Raw genomic sequence first — 21,941 nt, 5'->3', positions numbered from 1 at the left:
CATAGTCCTGATTGAGTGAATATTTAGGTGATTTTTAAATGTGTGCATTATGATTTCAATGTATAGCTGCCAATTGCCGCATGAAAATTTTTTGTAAAACCCATGTGTGATAAAATTGCCCTTCTAAGCCCTTGTACACACGGTCGGAGATTCCGACAACCAAATCCGTCGGATTTTGTCCGACGGATTTTGTCCGAAACTGTTGTATACACACGGTCCGACAAAGTTGTCGGAAAATCCGACGTGATGACGTTATTTTGCTACGACGGGACTACGTTCACGCTAGTAGCCAATAGCTTTGGTGTAGGAATTTGATCTGAGCATGCGTGGCACTTTGCCCGATCGGAATTCTCTACACATGATCGGAGTATGTCCGATCGGAGCATTTTGTCGGAAAATTTTACCGACATGTTGGAAAAATTGGTCCGTCGGATATTCCGACGGAAACAGCCCGATGTAGACCACACACACAGTCGGAATATCCAACAAAACGGTCCGATCTGACACATTCCATCGGAATCTCCGACCGTGTGTACAAGGGCTAAGAAAATTTTATAATATAAGAAAGTACCTTACGTGATAATATACTAAATCCTTATTGGGTGGCTGACTGTGGTAAGCAGTCCTTTAGGACGTATTATTACACCTGTTGGGTCCTCTAGTCTACAAGCACAGAGTATTTTCCATTGTTTGTTCATCTCTATTCTTACATACCCAACATTAAGTAATTGGGCTGTTCATATATCACTTTGGAGCATATCATAATGCCAACTGGAATGGTTGACTAGGGTACAACTGTATAGGTCAGTTCCAAGGCTACAGACACATTTACTAATTAATTTATTATTGGTACTTATATAGCACTGTCAATTTTTTTTATTTTTTATTTGTCTTTTAATCTTTTTTTAAGCACTCTAAATTTTATGCTGTACTTTACACATATATTGTACATTCAGATCAGTCCCTTCCCTTGAGGAGCTTACAATCTAAGGTCCCCAACCCACATTTACAGTGCCTTGAAAAAGTATTCATACCCCTTCAAATTTTCCACATTTCATCATGTTACAACCAAAAATGTAAATTTATTTTATTGGGGATTTTATGTGATAGACCAACACAAAGTGGCACATAATTGTGAAGTAGAAGGAAAATTATAAATGGTTTTCAAAATTATTTACAACTAAATATGTGAAAAGTGTGGGGTACATTTGTATAGCGCCCCCCTGAGTCAATACTTTGTAGAACCACCTTTCACTGCAATTACAGCTGCAAGTCTTTTTGGGGATGTCTCTACCAGCTTTGCACATCTAGAGAGGGATATTTTTGCACATTCTTCTTTAAAAAATAGCTCAAGCTCTGTCAGATTGGATGGAGAGCGTCTGTGAACAGCAATTTTCAAGTCTTGCCACAGATTCTCAATTGGATTTAGGTCTGGACTTTTACTGGGCCATTCTAACACATGAATATACTTTGATCTAAACCATTCCATTGTAGCTCTGGCTGTATGTTTAGGGTCATTGTCCTGCTGGAAGGTGAACCTCCACCCCAGTCTCAAGTCTTTTGAAGGCTGTAACAGGTCTTCTTCTAAGATTGCGCTATATTTGGCTCCATCCATCTTCCCATCTGACCAGCTTCCCTGTCCCTGCTGAAGGAAAGCAACCCCATGATGCTGTCACCTTTATATTTCACGTCGGAGATATTGTGTGTTCAGGGTGTTGTGCGGTGTTAGTTTTCTGCCATACACAGCAGTTTGCTTTTAGGCCAAAAAGTTACATTTTGGTCTGACCAATGCACCTTCTTCCACATGTTTGCTGTGTCCCTCACATGGCTTCTCGGAAACTGCAAACGGGACTTCTTATGACTTTCTTTCAACAATGTCTTTCTTCTTGTCACTCTTCCACAAAGACCAGATTTGTGGAGTGCAAGATTAATAGTTGTCCTGTGGACAGATTCTCCCACCTGAGCTGTGGATGTCTTGGTAGGTTTGCAGTTGTGTCATACTCTTTCCATTTTTGGATGATGGATTGAACAGTGCTCAGTGAGATGTTCTAAGCTACACTGTTGACATCATGTGTCATCAGAGAGATCACATGGTCCTGAGCCGCTCTGAGCAGCTTTGTACACATTGTGTGTAAATGGAGCCATCCATGGACAGCTCAATTTACAGACATTAACAGAACCACTTGCTGCCCCAGCAATGCCTTCCCCCTGCTAGCATGTAGGTGGGGGGATAGGATTTGGGTGGTTGAAGTCAGGTCCTCCATGTTTCCCACCTTGTTGGGTGCCAATCAAGGGTTACATGAGAGGCCTACCCTGGGGTGGGTTCTTCTGGCCTATGGCAGCCACCTGGACAGGATCACTTTGCTACACATGGGGTACCTTTACCTTTATACAGTTTTTATCAATGCCCTGGGACAAGGCTGGAGCTGCTGTGGGGGAATACTCGACCTTAAGGTGGCCTCTGTTGTTAGAGATGAACTTACACTGTGTACACTTGCATTGCAACTGTTCTCCAGTTAACAACTCTCGGGTCCCAGTGACAATACACAACTTCTCCTTAATTTGCATTTAGAAGGGACACGCTGAGCCTTGTCCACATCTACTTATCCTGTTCTTTCTTCTACCATTGCCCAGGGCCCCGCCTTGCACCTTGCGTGGGCTCCACAAGTGAACTTAACCTAACTCTTGAACTTACGTTCCTCTGTACAGGATGGAAACCTCTGTAGGACGACTCTGCTCCCATTGCTCTGGGAGACAAACCGCTGTCGGAAGGAGTGCCAACAACATTTCCCTCACTGCTGGAGTCCATATCACCTGCAACAGGCACACGCTACTGACAGGCTGCTTGCTAAACTCCCGTTACTCTAGATAACCACTTGTGTTTTCACACTGCCTTATCTCCGTACTAATGTCTTCATACCCCAAGTACCTTAGTGACCTGAACCATGGGATAGTGACGGTTACTCGCATTACATCCCTTTAGTAACTTCATACCAGGTGGGAACAAGGTTTCAAAGCTTTACTTGAAAAAGTGCAATAGACATTACAAAGTCCAACATACAGGGACATTATTCTTCTTACATCCCTAATCTTAACTCAAGCTATGTATGTGCTGTCCTGGCATACCTGTAAAGGTAGTGTACATGTAATTACAGAGCCCATCAGAGGCATTATCAGCTGGTTTCTTTGGGGTGATCCCCAAGTTCTTATGACTTTAGAGCCAGGTAATAGTGAGCAACATCCTTCTGCTCCTTGAGAGTGTTGTCCCCTCGTCTCACTCCCTTGTGGGCCTTGGACCTCGCCGCTTGGGAACTCTCTGTTAGTGGGGAGGCCACAGCCCCTCTTTTATATCACAGTATCAGGGTGTCAGACCCAGAGGAAAACCCTCCAAAAGACCAAAGAACCAGGAAAGCATTACCTCCTACCCTCCTGTTCGGGACAGCACCAAACTGCTATTTTCAACCCAATTACAAGCAAGCTGCAGAGGAGGACCCTAGCTAACTCTGTGAAAGTAGTGGCCTCTCTGCAAAGATCTGACATGCCCTCTGCAGAGTCACTCCTATGGCTCTGCAATCAGAAAATCTCATGCTCTCTGCTGATTGGAGAGCCCTAAGCTTTAACTAAGTAAGGGGGATGATGGGTGTCTGCAAAGAGACCACTGCTTCCACACAGAGGTCAAGGTTCCTGCTTTGCAGCATGTTGGCAGGAGACTGTGAATTCAACAAATTGCACAATTTTGCACGCTTTTTGTTTTGATGCACCTAAATGTACCGTACAAGTCCTTCTAAATGTGCTTACGACTACTAGCTATGTAGATGAATGAAACTGAAAGTACCATGTCATGCAACTTTCTTAGAATATATTATATTTTATTGTGTGAAATTACCATGGCAGAAGTTAGAAATTCACTTTAATCTTCTGCAGGATTGGCAGTCACTCCTGTGGTCACCTTCACCCCGAACTGGAGGAAGATCTTCACTGGAGAGTCTATAACAATGACGTGTGATGTGGGGTCCACTGGAGAAAGAGATATGATCTACATATGGTACAAAGATGGCACATGGGTACATGCAGGAAAAATCTATACTGCTAGATCTGCAAACACTTGGTATAACGGGGACTACAGCTGCGAGGCTGGTACAGAAAGAAGCGGCACTGCCAGACTGGACGTTGTTGTTGGTCAGTTCATTATGTCTTATTTGAAAATGTACCATTTACTATGGGACTGCACCAATGGGCACTGATGAGGCTGCACTGATGGGCACTTATAGGCTTCATTGATGGGCACTGATAAAGCTGCACTGATGGGCACTGATGAGGCTGCACTGATGGGCACTGATGGGGATGCACTGATGGCCACTAATGAGGTGGAACTGATATCCACTGATGAGGTGGCACTGATAAGCTGCACTGATAAAGCAACACTGATATGCTGCACTGATGGGCACTGATAGGCTGTACTGATGGCCACTGATACGGCTGCATTGATGGCCACTGATGAGACAGCAATTATGGGCACTGATAAGCTGCACTGATGAGCACTGATATGGCTGCAATGTTACACACTGATGAGGCTGCAATGTTAGGGCAGCACTGATAAAACAACACTGATATGCTACACTGATGGGCACTGATGATGTTGCACTGATAGGCTGCACTGATGGGCGCTGATAAGGCTGCAATAATGAGGCTGCACTGATGAGTACTGATATGTTTTATGTTAATATTGTTGTTGTTTTTAATATTTATTTTTGTAACTAAATAAAAATATTTAACAGTGTAATTTCTGTTTGAATATTTTCATTAAGTTTCAAGAGGGTATGACAAGCCATGGTTTGCCCATGCAGGGGCAACATTGAATGGGCACGAACAAAAAACAGCATATGTATGTATGATAACATAAACTGTTACCAGGACCAAAGAGGACCAGGGTAGAGGTAAGGTAAGTATCACAAGCAATACTGCACTGTCCTCTAAGGGATATCAGGTTTCATCTAATAGCTTTCATATTAGGAATGAACAGGGAAGGAAAGAGACAGAGGAGGAAAAACAAGGGGAAAGAAATAAAAGAGAAAGAGAGAGATGCCCCAGGAGAGGGCGAGTGCCATGGACTTGGGTTCTACACAAGCGAGGTTAAAGATACACATGATCAGAAACTCTGCCAGCAAAAGTCATATGTGAGCTTTTGGTCAGAAATTCCGACCATGTGTATGCTCCACTGGACTTTTGCTGGAAGAATTCCAGCCAGCAAAAGATTAAGAGCAGGTTCTGTATTTTTCGGTCGGAAAAAGTTCAGATTGGAAATTCCAATCGTCTGTACAAACTCCGGCATGCAAAATTCCTACGCATGCTCGTAAACAATTTGATGCATGCTCGGAAGCATTGAACTTCATTTTCTTGGCTCATCGTAGTGTTGTAAGTCACCACATTCTTAACGGTCGAAAGTTCTGAGAACTTTTGTGTGACCGTGTGTATGCAAGCCAAGCTTGAGCGGAATTCTGTCGACGGAAAATCCGCTCGTATGTATGGGGCATCACAGTTGACCATAGCTTGTTGGGGGCATGGACTGGCAGGAGTAACTTATCCAAGGGTCCCAAACATTCAAGAATTTTGCATGTGAATCCTTCAAAATACTGGACATCCGCTCATCAACCATCAGGGTGGTCATCCTGGTTTTCACTCCCTGAAAAGAAACAGTCAGAGCCTTCCAGGCCTGGGCTATAGTTTTCTTGCTAGATATAAAAAGGTATGAGGCAATATAAAAGAGCCAGTTGGGCATCCTTACATACCGTTACATGAAAAAAGGATTGCAGTATGCCAAAGACCCTGCACCACAAGCCGATCAGACGTGGGTATGACCACCACGTATGTAAGACTAACAGTGTCATTTCATGAGATAATTTATGAGGGCGTGCTTAGGGGTGGAATTAGGGACAGGGCAGGGTAAGGGTTGTGTGGGGCAACTGTTGGAGACTAACTCTTAAGGCCTGGCTAGTAGTTCAAGACTTGAAATTGTGAGCACTGTGATGTACCGTATTTATCGGCGTATAAAACGCACCCCAAGTTTAGGAGGGAATTTTAAGGGAAAAAACTTTTAGGAGGGAAATTTAAGGAAAAAAACCTTACATTTAAATGCCCATCAATGCAGCCTTATCAGTGTCCATCTGAAGCCTTGTCAGTGTCATTTGCAGACTTGTCAGTGTTGTTTGCAGACTTGTCATGCAGCCTGTCCATCATTGCAGCCTTGTCATTGCAGCCTTGCCATGCAGCCTGTCCGTCATGCAGCCTGTCCGTCATGGAGCCTGTCCGTCATTACAGCCTCGTGCATGGTTGTCCCCTCAGTGATGTCAGCTTTTATTTTTTAAAATGGCGCCCGGGACACAGTACACAGGACATCTCGGCGGCGCCCGGTAGTTCTCGGCGGCTTTTGGCTGCCTTCGGCCATACTCGGTGGCTCTTGGCCGCCTTCGGCCGTACTCGACGGCTTTCGGCCGCTCTCAGCCCTTCTCAGCCGAAAGCCGCCGAGAAGGGCCGAAAGCCGCCAGAGCCCAAAAATTGGTCAGAAATCACGGAGGATCAGCGTATAACACGCACCCACAATTTTCCCCTGATTTTAAGGGGAAAAAAGTGCGTGTTATACGCCGATAAATACGGTATGTATGAGAGGGAAGCACTATTAATGTATGCCTTTTATATGTGCCTGAAGTTCAGGCTTTAAAGATAGTGACACCGTCAGAACTAGCATTTATTGTTCTGCAACACAATGGATTCAGCCCTTACAATGACCCTGTAACTAGGAACAGAACATTTGAGACAGAAGAATCCTGTTAAAGAAGATGCTGAATACAACATTAAAAGCTGATGGTTTGCTCCATTTTGAAGAATACCAAAACGTTTGCCTGTTCAGATCCCTGTTGGAGGCAGTTGAGCATCATATATAGAAGTGGTATTGTGCTTATATATATGACAGCTTCCCATGGTCAGCAGTTGCGAAGGAAGCAGCTGATGCTTGCACCCACTGTGTCCCTGAGCTGATATCACTGGGAAACCCCACCAACCGAAGGGGCAGGGGCAGTGGTGATATCATTGCACAAAGATGGCCACTGGACAAATGGCCATATTTGGTCAATTATGTCACCCCTTCCCTTAAAGTGTTGATGATTAGTGATGGCCGAACGGTTCGCCCGGCGGTCGTTTCGCGGCGAATTTCCGACTTTCGCCGTCCGCGGGTTCGAACGCCTTTTTCCGTCGTTCGCCCCGGCGGACTTACGTGTTTAATGTATACAAGAACTTTAACCTTTCGTGACACGTTTATCATGTGTTACAGGACAACCAATTGAGACATGACAGCTCATGGACACTTGGACATTCCCCCTAACCTATAAATACACCCGATCCGGTGGCCATTTTACATTCTTTCTTCTGTCACTGTAGGGAAAGGATCCTGTGTGGAGTAGGGACAGAGAAAACGCTAGCTATTTGGTACACAAAAGTTCTTTTCAGGACTGGTATAGGTGTTAGGTCAGCAGCCTGAGTTTCTTTTGTCAGTTTAGATAAAGGGACAGAGCGCTGTATGCTGCTATTTTAGGGACAGCTCAGCCAGATTAGTCTTTCTTCATCATCATCATCATCATCATCATTAGCTGTTACTATCAGGTCCACAAAAGAGCTGTTCCAGCTAATCGTTCCAGCCTACTCTTTTTTGCCAATTTGTATAGGGACAGGCAGGAAGCAGTGTGTCAGGCAGTGAGGATAATTTTAAAGACTTGCTGTTACTATTAGTTCCACAAAGGTTCTTTTCAGGACTGGTATCAGTGGTACGGTAATAGGCTTGTACACGTATAATATTCTTTCTTCCAAATATAGAAAGAATATTATACTTGACTGCTGCCCTTCTGCTGCAGTCTGCTAATCATTCACAACTCACTTGTTCCACAAAGCTCTTTATCAGGACTGGTAACTTGGTCTGTCTAGGGTGCTACGGTACATAGGCTTGGGTGCGGTACAGTCTGCTGTTCTGTAAGGACCGCTATCGGTCCACAATACATAGGGTTGCCGTGCACTACTGCTGACCGCTGCCCTATACTGCAGCAGTCCTTCATTGGTATAGGGACTGACGTACAGTCTGCTAATCACTAACACACAACCTGCTTGGTCCACAAAAGTTCTTATAAGGACTGGTAACTTGGTATAGGGTGCTACGGTACATAGGCCTGAGTGCGTTACAGTCTGCTGTTCTGTAAGGACCGCTATCGGTCCACAATACATAGGGTTGCCGTGCACTACTGCTGACCGCTGCCCTATACTGCAGCAGTCCTTCAGCGGTATAGGGACTGACGCACAGTCTGCTAAACACTAACACACAACCTGCTTGGTCCACAAAAGTTCTTATAAGGACTGGTAACTTGGTATAGGGTGCTACGGTACATAGGCCTGAGTGCAGTACAGTCTGCTGTTCTGTAAGGACCGCTATCGGTCCACAATACATAGGGTTGCCGTGCACTACTGCTGACCGCTGCCCTATACTGCAGCAGTCCTTCATTGGTATAGGGACTGACGTACAGTCTGCTAATCACTAACACACAACCTGCTTGGTCCACAAAAGTTCTTATAAGGACTGGTAACTTGGTATAGGGTGCTACGGTACATAGGCCTGAGTGCGTTACAGTCTGCTGTTCTGTAAGGACCGCTATCGGTCCACAATACATAGGGTTGACGTGCACCACTGCTGACCGCTGCCCTATACTGCAGCAGTCCTTCAGCGGTATAGGGACTGACGTACAGTCTGCTAAACACTAATACACAACCTGCTTGGTCCACAAAAGTTCTTATAAGGACTGGTAACTTGGTATAGGGTGCTACGGTACATAGGCTTGAGTGCGGTACAGTCTGCTGTTCTGTAAGGACCGCTATCGGTCCACAATAGATAGGGTTGACGTGCACCACTGCTGACCGCTGCCCTATACTGCAGCAGTCCTTCAGCGGTATAGGGACTGACGCACAGTCTGCTAAACACTAACACACAACCTGCTTGGTCCACAAAAGTTTTTATAAGGACTGGTAACTTGGTATAGGGTGCTACGGTACATAGGCCTGAGTGCGTTACAGTCTGCTGTTCTGTAAGGACCGCTATCGGTCCACAATACATAGGGTTGCCGTGCACTACTGCTGACCGCTGCCCTATACTGCAGCAGTCCTTCATTGGTATAGGGACTGACGTACAGTCTGCTAATCACTAACACACAACCTGCTTGGTCCACAAAAGTTCTTATAAGGACTGGTAACTTGGTATAGGGTGCTACGGTACATAGGCCTGAGTGCGTTACAGTCTGCTGTTCTGTAAGGACCGCTATCGGTCCACAATACATAGGGTTGACGTGCACCACTGCTGACCGCTGCCCTATACTGCAGCAGTCCTTCATTGGTATAGGGACTGACGTACAGTCTGCTAATCACTAACACACAACCTGCTTGTTCCACAAAAGTTCTTATAAGGACTGGTAACTTGGTATAGGGTGCTACGGTACATAGGCTTGAGTGCGGTACAGTCTGCTGTTCTGTAAGGACCGCTATCGGTCCACAATAGATAGGGTTGACGTGCACCACTGCTGACCGCTGCCCTATACTGCAGCAGTCCTTCAGCGGTATAGGGACTGACGTACAGTCTGCTAAACACTAATACACAACCTGCTTGGTCCACAAAAGTTCTTATAAGGACTGGTAACTTGGTATAGGGTGCTACGGTACATAGGCTTGAGTGCGGTACAGTCTGCTGTTCTGTAAGGACCGCTATCGGTCCACAATACATAGGGTTGCCGTGCACTACTGCTGACCGCTGCCCTATACTGCAGCAGTCCTTCATTGGTATAGGGACTGACGTACAGTCTGCTAATCACTAACACACAACCTGCTTGTTCCACAAAAGTTCTTATAAGGACTGGTAACTTGGTATAGGGTGCTACGGTACATAGGCTTGAGTGCGGTACAGTCTGCTGTTCTGTAAGGACCGCTATCGGTCCACAATAGATAGGGTTGACGTGCACCACTGCTGACCGCTGCCCTATACTGCAGCAGTCCTTCAGCGGTATAGGGACTGACGTACAGTCTGCTAAACACTAATACACAACCTGCTTGGTCCACAAAAGTTCTTATAAGGACTGGTAACTTGGTATAGGGTGCTACGGTACATAGGCTTGAGTGCGGTACAGTCTGCTGTTCTGTAAGGACCGCTATCGGTCCACAATAGATAGGGTTGACGTGCACCACTGCTGACCGCTGCCCTATACTGCAGCAGTCCTTCAGCGGTATAGGGACTGACGTACAGTCTGCTAAACACTAATACACAACCTGCTTGGTCCACAAAAGTTCTTATAAGGACTGGTAACTTGGTATAGGGTGCTACGGTACATAGGCTTGAGTGCGGTACAGTCTGCTGTTCTGTAAGGACCGCTATAGGTCCACAATAGATAGGGTTGACGTGCACCACTGCTGACCGCTCACCTATACTGCAGCAGTCCTTCAGCGGTATAGGGACTAAGAGTTTTGTCACAGGGTCATTTAAAAAATGACATGCAGAGGAAGAGGCAGGCCCTTCCGCAGGGGTGGTAGGGGTAGGGCAGGAGCAACAGGCTTGAGCCAAAGTGGGAAGTTGCAGAAGGTGCGTTCAATTACTTTAAAGGATGCACCAGACTTGGTTGAGTGGCTCGCTCAGCCTTACTCTTCTGCACCCTCCTCATCCTCTCGATCTGCACCCTCTTCTTCACTCTCTGCTATGTGCACCCCCAAAGACACTACCACCAACAACACGACCACCACCACCACCACCACATACCTTCCGCTTGAGTCACTGGAATTATTTTCCGATCCATATCAAGAGGACATTTCTGATGCGCAGCCACTCTTGGTATTGGATCAGGAAGAGGAGGTAGCAACAAGCGCTACTCAGCAGTCTGACGCCAGTACCCAGATCAGCCCAAGGAGGAGGTTGGTCCCCGGTGTTGCTGCCTACTCTACTTATAGCGGTGGGGAAGGTGACGTTGATGATGACGTGTCTAGTGATGTCACGTGGGTGCCCACAAGAGAGGAAGAGGAGGGGAGTTCAGAGGGAGATATGGACCAGCAGATAGGGAGGAGAAGCAGCAATGACTTACATTGCACAGCAGGGACAAAGCAGACTGCAAATGTATCAGGAGCGAGTCATCGACCATGTACGGTCACATCTGGCGCTCCCAGGACACCGGCACATGGCTCCGCAGTGTGGGCTTTTTTTAACGTGTCCGCTGCTGACAATAGCGTTGCCATCTGCAATCTTTGCAGTCAACGCGTTAGTCGCGGTAAGCCCAATACTCACCTAGGGACGACCGCCTTAAGAAGGCACATGAGCAGCCATCACCGAGCCCAGTGGGAGCAACGGAACACACAAAGCCACACTGCAGGCTCTCACCGTCCAGCCTCGTCTTCTACTTCTCCTTCTCCTCTCTCCTCACAATTGTCCTCCACTCCACCTTCCATCACGCCAAGCTCACATTTTTCTGCAAAAAGGCAGGCTTCCGTGGGCCTAATGTTTGAGCGTAAAAAAATGATGACGCCGGATAACCCTCTTGCCCAACGGTTGGCGGCTGGCTTGTCAGAACTCATAGCCCGCCAACTACTGCCATATAAACTGGTGGACTCGGAGGCCTTTCGCAAATTTGTGGCCATTGGAACACCACAATGGAAGGTCCCAGGAAGGAAGTATTTCTCAGAGAAGGGCATCCCAGAGCTATATGGCCATGTTCAGCGGCAAGTGAATGTATCTCTGGCACACAGTGTCGGTGCCAAGATACATCTGACCACAGACACGTGGTCTAGCAAACACGGGCAGGGAAGGTATATCAGTTTTACTGCCCACTGGGTGAACCTTCTGACGGCCGTCAAGCATGTAACCCGTGGCACCCGTGTAGATTTGGTTTTACCGCCACGGATTGCATGCAGGCCTGACTCTTCTTCTCCTCCTCCTACTCCATCCTCCTCCCTCTCCTCCTCAGCTGCCTCCTCCTTTTCCGCTGCTAGCGTCTCTTCCACTGCACCGCCCAAGCTCCCCAGAACCTATTCCACATGCCAGGTGAGACGTTGCCATGCCGTGCTGCGTCTGTTGTGCCTGGAAGCAAAGAGCCACACTGGCCCGGCACTCCTTTCAGCTTTGCGTTCACAGGCAGATGAGTGGCTAACACCGCTCAATTTGACAGTTGGTAAAGTGGTGTGTGACAACGGTGCCAATCTGCTTAGCGCATTGAAACAGGGCAAAATCACGCACGTGCCGTGCATGGCACACGTCTTAAACTTGGTCGTGCAGCGATTCCTTGTCAAATACCCTGGGGTCCAGGACATCTTGCGGCAGGCAAGGAAAATCTCGGCCCATTTCAGAAGATCTTACACGGCCATGGCTCGCCTTGCTGACATTCAGCGGCGACACCATCTGCCGGTCAGACGTCTTATTTGCGATTGCCCGACGCGATGGAACTCAACCTTCTATATGCTTGATAGGCTGCTCCAGCAGAAACGTGCAGTTAACGTCTACCTGTATGAACTCTGCGAAAGAAACGGTTCTGGGGAGCTGGGTTTTTTTTCACCGCGCCAGTGGCTGCTCATGCGCGACACATGCAGACTTCTGCGGCCATTTGAGGAGATCACCAAACTGGTCAGTCGCAGCCATGGCGCCATCAGTGACATGGTACCTTATGCCTTCTTTCTGGAGCGTGCATTGCGTCGTGTCATTGATCAGGCTGTGGAGGAGCAGGAGCGGGAAGATGAGGAAGTCGCAATGCTGGATGAATTCCCAGGGGGGGCTACTCTATCTGAGACAAGTCAACAACAGGAGTCTGATGAGGAGTCAGAGGAGGATGGTGCCGGGGCGGATGAGCAGGAGCAAGAAGAGCATGCTTTAAACCTTTCTGGGATCCCTGTTGTGCGAGGATGGGGAGAGGAGAATGAAGAGGACGACATTATCCTGGATGATGAGCAGGAGCCAGGCCACCACACCGCTTCCACTTTAGTGCAAATGGGGGCCTTCATGCTCCAGTGTTTTAATAGGGACCCCCGTATAAAAAGCATGAGGGTCAAGGACCAGTACTGGGTGGCAACGTACTTAGACCCCCGGTACAAACACAAAATGGCGGAAATGTTACCGCCGTCGCAGAGGGCTGTCAGAATGCAGCACTTCCAGGCCTTGCTTCGAGAAATGCTGCATTCTGCTTTTGCGTGCGCTGGCAGAGGAGCAATTCCCACTCCCAGAGAAGGATTTGCGGGTACCAATCCAACAGCGCCTGCAAGAAGAGGCCGGTTTGAAGATGTGTTGGTGACTTCGGATATGAGGTCATTCTTTCAGCCGACCCATCGACAGGTGTCATCCGGATCCAGCATCAGGGAACGCCTAGACCGTCAGGTGTCCGACTACATTGGGTTAACGGCCGATGTGGACGCTCTGAGGAGTGATGAACCCCTAGACTACTGGGTGGGCAGGCTTGACCTCTGGCCAGAGCTTGCCCAATTTGCAATCGAACTGTTGGCTTGCCCCTCATCCAGTGTCCTGTCCGAAAGGACGTTCAGCGCAGCAGGGGGGATTGTGACCGATAAGCGTACTCGCCTAGCTCACCACAGTGTTAACTACCTCACATTTCTAAAAATGAATGAGGCATGGATCTCGGAGGAATTCAACACATGTGATCAGTAGACCATGTATATGTCTATAAACAATTTTTGGAATCAAGCACACAGACCTTCTTAATTCATTTGGCTCACTTCCCTGACCCAAAAAAGCACACCGTACTATATGCCCCTACCCTCCTCTTTGAAGAGGTTGAGCGGTGTCATATTTCTACTGGGGCTGCTTATTATGAGGGGTTCCCACCATCCCTGTGCTGTGCTGACTTCCTCCTGGGTGTTCTTATTATGAGGGGCTCCCACCATCCCTGTGCTGTGCTGACTTCCTCCTGGGGGTTCTTATTATGAGGGGATCACACCATCCCTGTGCTGTGCTGACTTCCTCCTGGGGCTGCTTACGGTGCTGCTGTCAGCGCTGTATGTCACGGAGCTGCTGTCAGCGCTGTATGTCACGGAGCTGCTGTCAGCGCTGTATGTCACGGAGCTGCTGTCAGCGCTGTATGTCACGGAGCTGCTGTCAGCGCTGTATGTCACGGTGCTGCTGTCAGCGCTGTATGTCACGGAGCTGCTGTCAGCGCTGTATGTCACGGAGCTGCTGTCAGTGCTGTATGTCACGGAGCTGCTGTCAGCGCTGTATGTCACGGAGCTGCTGTCAGCGCTGTATGTCACGGAGCTGCTGTCAGCGCTGTATGTCACGGTGCTGCTGTCAGCGCTGTATGTCACGGAGCTGCTGTCAGCGCTGTATGTCACGGAGCTGCTGTCAGCGCTGTATGTCACGGAGCTGCTGTCAGCGCTGTATGTCACGGAGCTGCTGTCAGCGCTGTATGTCACGGAGCTGCTGTCAGCGCTGTATGTCACGGTGCTGCTGTCAGCGCTGTATGTCACGGAGCTGCTGTCAGCGCTGTATGTCACGGAGCTGCTGTCAGTGCTGTATGTCACGGAGCTGCTGTCAGCGCTGTATGTCACGGAGCTGCTGTCAGCGCTGTATGTCACGGAGCTGCTGTCAGCGCTGTATGTCACGGTGCTGCTGTCAGCGCTGTATGTCACGGAGCTGCTGTCAGCGCTGTATGTCACGGAGCTGCTGTCAGCGCTGTATGTCACGGAGCTGCTGTCAGCGCTGTATGTCACGGAGCTGCTGTCAGCGCTGTATGTCACGGAGCTGCTGTCAGCGCTGTATGTCACGGTGCTGATGTCAGTGCTCTGTATTACGGTGCTGCTGTCAGTGCTCTGTATCTCCTGCACCCTCTTGTTTGCCTACCCTGGTCCCTGACCTTCCCTCTCCTCCATTGCCTTCATTAGCTCCATAGTCCTGAATTGTCAGAACAATTTCCCAAATAAAAAAAAAATGCTTGTAGTTATCGATCCCAAATTCACCTCATACATGTATTATGCTATTGTCCAGGTGGTGGGACTACGTGCTACCCCCTAATAATTACCCCGTGGCCGCAAATTCGACCTAAAGGTTTGCGAAATTCGCCTCCCATTGAAGTCAATGGAGCCCGCGGCGAACGGTCGTTTTCGCGAACGTTTGTGTCCGTTCGCGTTTCGCGTTCGCGAAACGTCCCGTCGGAAGTTCGTCCATCACTATTGATGATAGCTCAGGGAGCTGTCATTTGCCTGTGAGTACTGTGAGGGGGTTAGCTCGGTAGCGGGTGTGTGTGACCCCCTGGATGGGTTCACAACACAAAGTCAGGCACAGCAGACAGCGGTGTAGGTGCAAAAAACAAAAGATCCGGTTTATTAAGGCTACATGCAATGATACATATAACAGCCAAACAAAATAAAACAAGAAAATAAATCCTGGTCAGCTTGACCTCTAACTACACACGTAGACTCCCTGTCTAACAACTGGGTGCAGCCTTGTGCTGCCCCAGTCCCTGTCTCTATTGTAGGGGTTTGCCACACAGGCGTTAACTCACCGCACAGAACAGGTCTCAGACTCCCCAGTCTATACACACAAAACTGGTTCCAGGATGGAGCATCTCCCTATGCATGCTGGGGTTTTTTGTAGAGGTCTTAATGAGCCCACTTACTACAGCTGGGCTCATTAACTCTTCCCCTCTAATTGTAAAAGTCTGCATACAGCCTGAATCTAGGACACACATATTTCCCATCCTGAATACAACCAGGTGATTTTACCTGCGTGCTGCCACATACCCCCCCTCTTGTTTCAACCTTGGGGTTGTAACACAAGCAGCCAGACACGCATGTATCCGAGACAAAGCATCCACATTCCCCATTTTAACACCAGGGCGATGCTTAACTGTAAAGTTAAATTCCTGTAGGGCCAGGAACCACCTATTTACCCTTCTATTTGTCTCCTTGTTCTGAGCCATCCACTTTAAAGGAGCGTGATCAGTCACCAGGTCAAAGTGCCTACCTAGCAGATAGTACCGAAGGGAATCTAGAGCCCACTTCACTGCTAAACATTCCTTCTCAATCGTGGAGTAATTTACCTCATGGGACTTCAACTTCCTGCTGAGGTAAATGACTGGGTGCTCTTCCCCGTTCCAGACCTGGGATAACACTGCTCCTAACCCAACGTCTGATGCATCAGTTTGTACCACAAAGTCCTTAGAGAAGTCTGGTGAGTACAACACTGGCTGGCTACATAAGGCTGTTTTTAAGGACTGAAATGCTTCTTCAGCCTCTGGGGACCATTTAACCATGACCGACTCTTTCCCTTTTGTCAGGTTGGTGAGGGGCACAGCCTGAGAAGCAAAATGGGGAATGAATCGTCGATAATAGCCAGCGATTCCCAGAAAGGCTCGTACCTGTTTCTTGCTGTTGGGACGTGGCCAACTCTGTATGGCCTCGACTTTATTGACTTTTTATCACCCCCCTCCCAATAGTGTACCCAAGATATTTGGCCTCCTCCTGTCCAATGGTACACTTCTTTGGGTTGGCCGTAAACCCAGCTTCCCGGATAGAGTCTAGGACTGCTTGTACTTTTGGCAAATGTGAGACCCAGTCTGTGCTATGGATAATCACATCATCCAGGTAAGCTGCAGCATATTTCTGATGGGGCCTCAGAATCTTATCCATTTTCCGCTGGAATGTTGCCGGTGCATTCTGTAACCCAAACGGCATTCTCTTATATTGGAATGCCCCATCTGGGGTTACAAACGCAGTTTTCTCCTTGGCCGACTCGGCCAGGGGAATTTGCCAATACCCTTTGATGAGATCAAGAGTTGTCATATATCGTGCTGTTCCCAGCCGGTCAATCAACTCATCTATACGTGGCATGGGGTAGGTGTCAAATTTTGTAACTTTATTTAATTGTCTAAAATCGTTACAAAATCGCCAGCTCCCATCAGGTTTGGGCACTAGTACGATAGGACTGGACCAGTCACTCTGGGACTCCTCTATCACACCCAATTCCAGCATCCTTTGAACCTCCCCACATATTGCCTCCCGTTGGGCCTCTGGTATTCTATAAGGTTTTAGTTTTACCCTTTCTCCTGGCCGGGTGATAATGTCATGCTCTACGCCAGATGTTTGTCCCGGCAGCTCAGAGAAAATCTCTTTGTTACGAAGTACAAACTCTTTAACCTCCTGTTGTTGGGGCTTCGATAAGGTGTCTGCTATTCCAACCTCAGGAACTAAGCAAACAGACTGTGCTTGTGACAAAGTCTCCGCGACTAGGGATTCCCTATCCCTCCAGGCTTTCAGCAGATTGACGTGATAGATCTGCTCCGGCTTTCGCCTTCCTGGCTGTCTAACCCTGTAGTTCACCTCACTAATTTTTTCAATTACTTCATATGAACCTTGCCATTTGGCCAGAAATTTGCTTTCAACCGTAGGGACTAGCACCAAGACCCTATCCCCCGGGGAAAAAGTACGTGTCTTGGCCCCACGGTTGTACACTCTCTGCTGTGCTAACTGCGCTTGGGTTAAATGTTCCTTTACAATTGGCATTACCTGTGCAATTCTATCTTGCATCAGGGCGACATGCTCAATCACACTCCTGTGAGGAGAACTCTCATTTTCCCAAGTTTCCTTGGCGATATCCAGCAGCCCTCTTGGGTGTCTCCCATAGAGCAACTCGAAGGGTGAAAAACCCGTAGAGGATTGGGGTACCTCCCTAATGGCAAACATCAGATAGGGTATTAGACAATCCCAATTCTTTCCATCTCTATCCACCACCTTCTTTAACATTTGTTTTAGGGTTTTGTTGAATCTTTCAACCAACCCATCTGTTTGGGGGTGATACACAGATGTACGCAATTGCTTCACTTTGTACAACTTGCATAATTCTTTCATAACCCGGGACATAAAGGGTGTACCTTGGTCCGTAAGCAGTTCCTTACAAATACCCACGCGGCTAAAAACAAGAGATAGCTCTTTGGCTATGGTTTTGGCCGAGGTATTTCGGAGAGGAATTGCTTCCGGATAACCGGTGGCATAGTCCAATATAACCAAAATATACTGATGCCCCCTGGTGGACTTCATTATCGGACCTACCAAATCCATTGCGATCCTTTCAAAGGGGACCTCAATGATAGGAAGAGGTACCAGCGGGTTACGGAAATGTGGCATAGGTGCCGTCTTCTGACACACAGGGCAGGAGGAACAATACTTTTCTATTTCCTTCATGACCCCAGGCCAATAGAATCTCTGCAATACCCTCTCTCTGGTTTTCTCTGTCCCCAGATGACCTCCCAGAATGTGTCCATGAGCCAATTCTAACACCAACTTCCTGTAAGGTTTGGGCACTACAAGTTGCTCAATGGTTTCTTCTGCCCTTTGAGCCACTCGATACAGCAGGTCCCTTTCCATAGTGAAGTAAGGATAAGGGCAAGTCTTATCTGGGTTCACTAACTCACCATCTATTTTCACCACATTTTCCCGTGCCTTTATTAGGGTGGGGTCTTTTAACTGTTCTGTGGCAAAATTTTCCCTGTGAACCTCAAGATCCGAAAACTCCACAGACGGCATGTTTTCATCTGAGGATGTTGGCTCCTCCCCAGTTTCTCGAGTTTCCCCCGCCAATACCGACAAGGGAAATTCAGGAGAGTCCTCACCACTCCCAGAGGAATTCTGGTCATCTTCCTGGTTTATAGGGGCACCAGTGGGGGGCTCAGGACAATCCCAGAGTTCCCAGAATTTTGGAAAATCCCTTCCCACAATAGCATCATGTGGTAAGTGAGACACTAACCCCACCTGATGAGAGAGGTTACCTTTGGGGGTCTCAAAAAACACTGAAGTTACAGGATACTCTCGGGTGTCCCCATGCACACAAATAACAGCCACCCTGTTCTTCCCAGAGACCTCTGTAGTAACTAATTCAGCTTTTATCAATGTTACCAGGCTACCTGAATCTAGCAACACATCAACATGTCTACCATTAATACACATTTTACATAAATGTCTCTCAGGTCCCCGAATGGCAGTGCATGCAACTGTCGCAAACAGCGACTGACGTCTCTCCCTTATAAAGTCACATTGCATAGGCTCATCCACAACTGGGCAATTGGCTGCAATATGTCCCTCTTGCAGGCAGCGGTAGCAAATAATCTTTTTCACTGTCTCTTGCAGCATGGGCTTCCTGGGCTGCTCCCGCCAGACCTTAGGTAAAACTCCCACCCTCTCACTCTCTCCACCCTCACCCCTTGGAGTCATCTTACCCGCCACTGGGGATGATCTGGTCTTAGGGGGGAAAGTCCGTGAGTCCCTGGAAGAGGTGGTCAGGTTCTCTGTAGCCAAGTACCTCTCAACCAGATCCACAAGTTTATTTGCATTTTCTGGGTCTCCATGGCTTACCCATTTTTGGATGGCAGTAGGAAGAGCTCTCAGGAAACGATCCATAACAACACGTTCCACAATGTTTGGTGCAGTCAAAGTCTCTGGCTGCAGCCACTTCCTGCTCAGGTGAATGAGATCATACATTTGAGATCTGGGGGGTTTTCCAACCTGAAAAGTCCAATTATGCACACGCTGAGCCCGGACGGCCAGGGTGACACCCAGCCTTGCCAATATTTCTGTTTTTAGTACCACATAGTCTTTTGCTTGGTCAGGCTCTAGGTCATAATAAGCTTTCTGCGATTCCCCAGTTAACAGAGGGGCCACCAGTCCAGCCCATTGCTCCTTAGGCCACTTTTCCCTTTCAGCAGTCCTTTCAAATGTGGTCAAAAACACCTCCGGATCATCCTCTCCAGTCATTTTTGTCAGTAAACGGCTCACACCAAAGGATGCGGTATTATTGTAACCACTTGCTTCATTGGTCTGCGGACGTTGCTGTATCAATGTCTCTATTTGCTGTTGAAAGCTCTGCTCTTGCTTCTGCAACAGGTCTATGAAGCGGGCTTCAGATCGCTGCTGGGCTTGTTGCTGAGCTTCCAAACTCTGCTGCAAAGTTGCATTTATCTGCTGCTGATTTGCATTTGTCTGCTGCTGGGCTTGTTGCTGAGCTTCCATACTCTGCTGATGAGCTTTCTGCTGGGCTGCAAGGCTCTTTTGTAAAGCCGCATTTGTTTGCTGCTGATTTGCATTTGCTTGCTGCTGATTTGCATTTGCTAGAGCCAGCTGTCTCAGTATCTCCTCCATGCTGGCCTTTTAAAAAAAAAATTGAAAAAAAACTGCCAAAATTCTCCACCAACTGTGAGGGGGTTAGCTCGGTAGCAGGTGTGTGTGACCCCTGGATGGGTTCACAACACAAAGTCAGGCACAGCAGACAGCGGTGTAGGTGCAAAAAACAAAAGATCCGGTTTATTAAGGCTACATGCAATGATACATATAACAGCCAAACAAAATAAAACAAGAAAATAAATCCTGGTCAGCTTGACCTCTAACTACACACGTAGACTCCCTGTCTAACAACTGGGTGCAGCCTTGTGCTGCCCCAGTCCCTGTCTCTATTGTAGGGGTTTGCCACACAGGCGTTAACTCACCGCACAGAACAGGTCTCAGACTCCCCAGTCTATACACACAAAACTGGTTCCAGGATGGAGCATCTCCCTATGCATGCTGGTTTTTTTTGTAGAGGTCTTAATGAGCCCACTTACTACAGCTACCATTAACTCTTCCCCTCTAATTGTAAAAGTCTGCATACAGCCTGAATCTAGGACACACATATTTCCCATCCTGAATACAACCAGGTGATTTTACCTGCGTGCTGCCACAGTACCATCAGGATTGGTTATGTACTCTGGGGTGTCAGAGTTCTTTTTCAGCAGACAGCAGGGGGCAGGACCCCCATACATTCATCTGGGGGAGGCAGAATTCTGATAAGCCCATCACCCATAGATTCCCACAACCACCAGCTAGATCACCAGTTTTGGTGGCCTAGTATACTCGTTTTTTTTAACCACTTCAATAGTGGGCACTTTCACCCCCTTCCTGCTCAGGCCAATTTTCAACTGTTGCAATTTGAATGACAATTGCGCAGTTATGCAACACTGTACCCAAACAACATTTTTATTCGTTTCAGACAAATAAAGCTTTCTTTTTGTGGTATTTGATCACCACTGGGTTTTTTTAATTTTTTTGCTAAACAAACTAAAATTGTGAAAAAATGTTTCTGTTATAAATAAGTAATTTTTCTCCTTCACTGATGTGTGCTGATGAGGTTGCACTGACAATTATGGGCACTAGGGATGAGTCCGCGGTTTGAGACGAACATAAGTGTTCCCCCGTATGCCAAATTCCGAAAATTATGGGGCGTTCACAGGAAATCAGAGTGCCCGCGGAACCCCCCATAATGCACTGTGAGATCTCAGTGCATTGACGGCTGCTGATTGGCCAAAGCATGCACCTGACCTTCATGATTTGGCCAATCACAGCGTGCTCTGCTGTGAGAGCCATGATTGGCCAAAGGCAGTGTGCCTTTGGCCAATCATGGCTCAGGGGGCTAAGTCGATGCCCCACACTATGTAAGGCTATGTAAGGCTGCTTAGTGTAATGATGTACTGTACATTTCTAAAGGAAAAAATGTAATTTAAAACTGCTTGAGGCTGTAATGTATTGTCGGATCCTGGCAATATACAGTACATAAAAAAAATCATTGAATGAGGATATTAATGGGGACAAGGGCTCATCCCCACAACCCTTGCCCGGTGGTTGTGGGGGTCTGCGGGCGGGAAGCATCCCAATGGGGCGGAGGTTTTCAGGTTTTGGGTTTTTTTTTGTCAATCTGTGCTGTGATTAAAGATGGATGGACATTGCGGGACAATTTTTTAATTTTTTTAAATAAAGGAATTGTCAAAAACTGTCTTTTACTTTTTTGACACTTTTTCGGTGAATGAGTAGGGGTACAATGTACCCAATACCCATGCACATAGGGTGAGGACTGAGATCTGGGG

The sequence above is a fragment of the Lithobates pipiens genome, unplaced genomic scaffold, assembly GCF_037356315.1.
Source record: "Lithobates pipiens isolate NorthernLeopardFrog02 unplaced genomic scaffold, aLitPip1_a1.2 Scaffold_62, whole genome shotgun sequence".
Taxonomy (NCBI): domain Eukaryota; kingdom Metazoa; phylum Chordata; class Amphibia; order Anura; family Ranidae; genus Lithobates; species Lithobates pipiens.
Note: the sequence above shows the minus strand (reverse complement) of the source record.